A 6,012-nucleotide genomic window follows, 5' to 3' on the forward strand; every position below is an offset into this window, starting at 1 on the left:
AATTCCTCAAGATACTACCTACATTAATTGCATTGCATTTATGTACGTCTGTTAATTCCCAAGCTCTCCTTGTCGTCCATTTGATTAATTTTGCAGCCGAAGGATCGTCCTATGAATGATTCCACGCGATGTGGAATATTTTTTGCCACTTGATGGTGAAGAATTCACCTGGAATTTGTTGATTCAGGCGGTCTGTGGGTGCGGGAAATGGTAGAAATCCAATTTCACGTGGATGCAAACAGCTTTCCAATTGCTTTTCTCTCTCCTGTTTCCCCAAAGAAGACCCATAGCCTCTCCCCCTTTCTCGCCTTCATCTCTTTAATTGAGGCGGAGTTGCGATGGTTGGAGGAAAAGCGAGAAAAATGCGGCATTGGGGATGGCATGGTGGGTGGTAAAGAAGAAGAAAAAAAACCTTTACCTCACAGAACCCGTCGTCCGGTGAAAAGCGTCATACCACCCACTCCATGGTGACGAGATGGAATAAATTAATTGAAATTTTATTCAAATCGAACCGATATCTTACTCCAACGAGACGTTGGTATTATAAAATGAATGAAATTATCGTCACACGGCGCCATCGTTGGAGCATATTATAATGACATTCGTCCCACTATATAAAAAAAGGAGCCAAAGCTAAAGAGGAATGGCTCAAGCCTCGTGAAGAATGGTATACGGTAAGCTATCGCGTCTCCTTAAAGTTTATATAGGACCACACAATCGCCCGCCATTTGCCAACCCCTCCCCATCATCGCCCACTCGGAAGGGAAAGAAGTGGCCAAATGCGATGGAGTGGATCTCGCATACGATATAATGAGAACACCCCTGTGCCATTTTTATTTTTTAAGAAATTTTCCCGATAATTTATTACACAATTTGTCACTGACAACGTCGTTTATTTTGCCCACAGAAGCCCCACCGCCATCCCTGGACAGGGGGGGGTTCCTTTTGTGGGACACTGAATGCCTAATTAATGACAGCTCGTTGGTGGCTAATTAAAATAATCGATGATTAATTTCACGCTGAAGAAAATTCACCAAAGGCAGCGCTGGTGGAGCTGCTCAAGTGGAAAAATTGTTTGTTTTGCCAACCCCCGGAGTGGTCTTCATTGTTCACCACACTTCCACCAATAATGGCGGAAAAGTTCTACCCCTGAATTGATTTCACACTCAAATGCTCATTGAAATTCATTAATTAGCTATTTGTTTTAAAATTAAAATATTTAATGTGGCTCATTTGCATTTATTTTTGTGTCAACGGGTAGAAGTTATGTAAAATCCTAAAGGAAATTGATTTTGACGCTAGATGGTGCTAGTAGTTGGATTGTTATAGACGGCAGATGACGCTACTAATTTTATAATTGCAGACACGAAATGTTGCTATGTAGATGTTTTACAATTAGTCTTCTGTCTGTTTGGTTTTAAATCTGAATAAATGACTCTAGTATATCAAAATCTATAGACACTAGATGTCGCTGCCAGCTGTTCGGCAATTTTCCTATTCTTTTTCCAATGTATGAAAAGACAGTGAACAAATCTCAATTATTTCTAACTAAACCCAAATCAAATCCTAAATAGATGGCGGTAGTTGATAAAACAAAAGATTTGATACTGGATATCGCTAGATTTTCCAAAACATTTTTTAAAGCAGTTTTAATTATGGTTAACAGCGATCCCAATGTCTTCTGACTGATCTTAAATTTAATTAAAGTAAAATTTGAATATAGATGGTGCTATTAGCTCAAAATTTAGACACTAGATGTCGTCATAATAAAATCCTACACTCTGGTGGAGAAAAAAATCTTACCTTGTCCAATTTTCCACTGCGAAGATGTTTAATTAAAAAATGAAAAGCATTTCATTTGAGACAAATATTTTCCCAAATATATATAATTCCAAAAGCATTTCACTCTTGAGAAATAAATGAATCTCAACTGCGTATTTTCTGGTATACAAAGAAATAACAAAAAAAATGTGAAAAAGGATCCCATCCACTCGTAGTGAATTTCACGATTTTGAATCATTAGCCAGAAGGTTCAGAGAGCCAAATTAAAATTGATAAAAGTTCCTCGTTGCCTTTGAAAGTTCATTCCAAGCAGGAGGATCTTCAACCAGCAGCGTGGGACAAAATCACGCGATTTTTCTCGAGCTTCTTGGAGAGAGAAGGGGGGTGCCGTGGGATTTTTGTTCTCACATCAGAAAGAAGGACAAACAAAAGGCCAAAGCAAAAACATCATGAGAATTGTCATTGAGAATAATTAAATTTCACTTGACTTTCCTTCTTTCGCACGAAGGATATTAATTTCTCTTGACAACAAGTCATTTCTTTTAATCTCTGTGCACACCGAAAAGCACTCCCCCATTGCTCTCACACCCACTGAAAGTTTGAATGCCGAAAGCTTTTTGGCGGAGTTGCTACTAAATAACGTCTAATTACTTTAAATTTGTCTCAGGCAGCTCCCAAAAAGGGCATCAATTCAAATGGATGCCAAAGGAACCCCCTGAAGCTCCATTGCAAATATATCTTTGTGAGTTAAAAATAATAAATTTAAATAAATAAATCGTCTGATCGCCCCGATCGCCCCATTAGACAAATGAAAAGCTCTCACTACATTCACCCTTAAAATCTCATGCAGCATGCATCATCACGCAACGAAACCTTTTTTTATTTATTGTTCCGCGATGTGTGTGGAAGGAAAAAAATGATGAGGGTGCCAGAAAAAAATCGATGCCCAGAATCAGCTGATCGTGTCACCCCCTGAGAGACTCACATGTGTTTTTTTTTAGCCGGCCCACACCACACCACTCACATAAGCCACGCATGATGTCTGAATAAGAAATGGAAAAAACATAACTTCAAGGCGATAGAGTTGAAAGTTCTAGAGAGAAAAATGAAAGAGGAAACAGAAATATTTTTAAATATTTTTTTAAAGATTTTTATGCATATTTTTAGCATATAAGTAGGGGAACCTGGGGTAAACTGATGAATTTTTGGGAGATAATTTTTCCTGAGTTTTGTGCATTTTCATTCCATTTTCCAAACCCTTGCACTTTCACCATTTTGCCCCAAATCTGGGGTAAAATGGTGAATTGCGTTTTGTGTTCCCTATTCTTAATTTAATGAAATTATTTTAGCAAGGTACTACAACATCTATTGAGAATGAGAGATTTGTGTACTAGTTAAAACTTTTTTTTTAATAAAAAAAATACAAAATTTAAAAAATACGTCAATTTAAGAAATCGTCTTAAATCAGATAATCATAAAACTTTCTAGGCTTAGGCAGGGGTATAAAGTTCAACTACTGACAAAACTTGACAGATTAGCCCCTACTACTTCTTGAGATATTGTCTTGGATATTATTTTTTTCACATTCACTATTTTACCCCAGTTACCCCTACTTCAGTCACAAAAATTACATGAAAAGATGAGAACTTTATAAGACAATTAAAAAAATATATATCTTGAAATTAATCTGCCAATTATTAACAAATCTCATTTAAAATAACATTTAAAGTTTACAATATCTTACATGATTCAGTTTCAGACATTCTCCCCAAATTAATTTTAATTTATTTCTAATTCCGCCATTATTTAAGAACAAATTCGTCCAAAATGGCTCCCATTTTAAGGCGTCATTTCTTCTATCCAGGATAGTTTAGGAAAAAATCTCTTGATTAATGTAGACCGCGTGGCCTAATGGATAAGGCGTCGGACTTCGGATCCGAAGATTGCAGGTTCAAGTCCTGTCGCGGTCGTTCTTTTTTTTTTTGCATTTCTTACGATTTTCCTTCAAAGAACTCTTTTCAATTTCTCTTCAAAATCTTTTATTAAATTTATTCAGCGTCTCCCCTCTTCTTTTCCAAAATTTATTTAAAGAAAAAACTTTCCAATCAGAATGATTTTTTGCAATTCAATCTATTTCAATAATTTTTCTATTCGATTAGTACGACGGGGAGAATATTTTTTTTGCATTTATAATCGTCTATTGAATTCTCAATGCAAATTTGTGGAAGAAAAAAAATTATAGCTAAAAGAAGAAGACAATAAGGTGAATCTGTGGGAGAGAAAATGTCATTTCCATGTCTTTTTGCCATTTGGAAAAGAGCACCAACGGAGATGCAAATGCTTGGGAAATTTCTTAATATTGCGATGTGGAATGGTGAGGGGGTGTATTGAATCTCCCCCCATTTAAAGCAGAGTCTCTATTGACACAATTAATCATTCAAATGAAACTGAAATGCCTTTTGCGGAGTAATTGGAATACCGCGGTGGATTTTTTCTTGGCTTTTTCTTCATCAGATCAAATTGAAAGGTAAATTTTCTACCACTGAGGAATTTATTTCATTAGCCATTGATTTGGATGAAAATTCTCATTATGCAATTCTCTTTTTTCTGCGTATCTACTTGGGAAAATGGCAGAGTTTTCATTTTATTAATTTAATGATTTATTCTGCGGTAATCAAATGTCATCAGTTTTGATTGGAGACGTTTCGAAGGCGAATTAATTTAATTTTCATTTATTGTGACCTTTAATTCAATATGGCGTCTTACTGGGGACGCGTAGTTTTGAATTTTTAGGTTAGAATTTCAACCGTTATTTTGTGTAACTTTTGTATCTTTTATTACCGATACAATTTTACTTCCTTAATTAGGCACTTTTAGGCCAACCTTTGTCTTTAAAGGTACACACACATCTCCTTATACCCACAATAACCTCTCAACTTAATTGACAAAACAAAAAAAAAAAAACCTCCAGAGAAAATATCAACAAATTCATTAACATGAGACTGCAAACATTTATCCGAGCATTCATGCAAATTAATTTTTAATTTATCCCCCAAGCCATAGCTAAGGTTGGGAAGTACCTTTTGGGTGGGATTAGGGGTTTGCAATCACGGTGGGGGTTGGTTTTCTTAAGTGCCCTACGTCATTGTCTTTTCATTTCACATCAACGCGATAAAAAGGGCAGAAAAGAAGGAGATTTCCAAACCGCGTTCACACTAATTTGCTGTTTCGTGTGTTTTCCCGCCCAAAATGCAGAGTTTTAATTTTCAACACCCCCTGCCCCTCTTTTACTTTCCCCCCTAAAGGTAAACAATAGTTTTCCGGAACGGTTGCCACGCCTTGAAGTCCAGCATTAACGTTCTGGGGAGTTCTCTTAAGAATTCTTTTTCCACGAGAGTGACTCTGACTTTTACCACCCACACGCAGTCTTAATCCGCCGAATGCCCTTTTGCACTTTCACCCTGTGAACGTTTTTTTCATCTTCTTTAAAAAGCGTGGAAAGTGGATGGGATAATTAGGCTTTTCTTCTCTTCGTTTTGCACTTTTCAATTATCGTCCATATTCCTTTAAATGCCTGATATCAAGGCATTACCATCAATGTGAGTGTGGGGGATGTTTTAAAAAGGAGAGAGCAAGACAAGAAAAAAAAAACCAAAAATGTATGAATCTTATGCCGCCCAAAAATATTTCCACGAAACATAAGACATCAGAGAAGGTGAAGTGGAGTATACCATTAAATGAGAAAGCGGAAAAGGACTTAAAAATGCAAAAGATTCTTAACAGATTAACTTTCAGGAAGCTAAATTGTTTACTCATTTGGGAAATTTATTAAAATCAGTCAAATGAGAAATTTTTTTTGGGGATCGTGTGGGTTTATGGAGGTAGAAGTATAGGTAGGAAATAAAAGCTTTGATCATCATTTAAAATTCATAAAATGAAGTATGAACTGTGGCGTTACTGTGCGTAAAAAAACAGTCGTATTGTATGTATGCTATGTATAACAGTTTCTGATTGGGTTTAAATTAAAAAAAAATTTCAATTACTTTTACTACTTATTTAGTTGACTAATGGCTAAGAAATCTAGATAGAATAATTTTACAGACGGCGTGACACGTATAACATGACGTTAGTTAATTTTTTTTTAAATAGAATACTTCGTATAACAGTTTCATAATGAATTTAAGTAAGTAAGAACCAATTTTGAACTACATTTATTATCTATTTGGTCAT

At 35.8% G+C, this 6,012-nt stretch overlaps 1 non-coding gene across 1 annotated transcript; it reads left to right on the forward strand.

The window, feature by feature from the left end:
• The first annotated feature begins 3,679 nt into the window (after positions 1-3,679).
• Positions 3,680-3,752, forward strand: Trnar-ucg (transfer RNA arginine (anticodon UCG)). Its single transcript has one exon. It is a non-coding gene; the product is annotated as a tRNA-Arg (tRNA).
• Positions 3,753-6,012: the final 2,260 nt, after the last annotated feature.

The sequence above is a fragment of the Lutzomyia longipalpis genome, chromosome 4, assembly GCF_024334085.1.
Source record: "Lutzomyia longipalpis isolate SR_M1_2022 chromosome 4, ASM2433408v1".
NCBI lineage: Eukaryota > Metazoa > Arthropoda > Insecta > Diptera > Psychodidae > Lutzomyia > Lutzomyia longipalpis.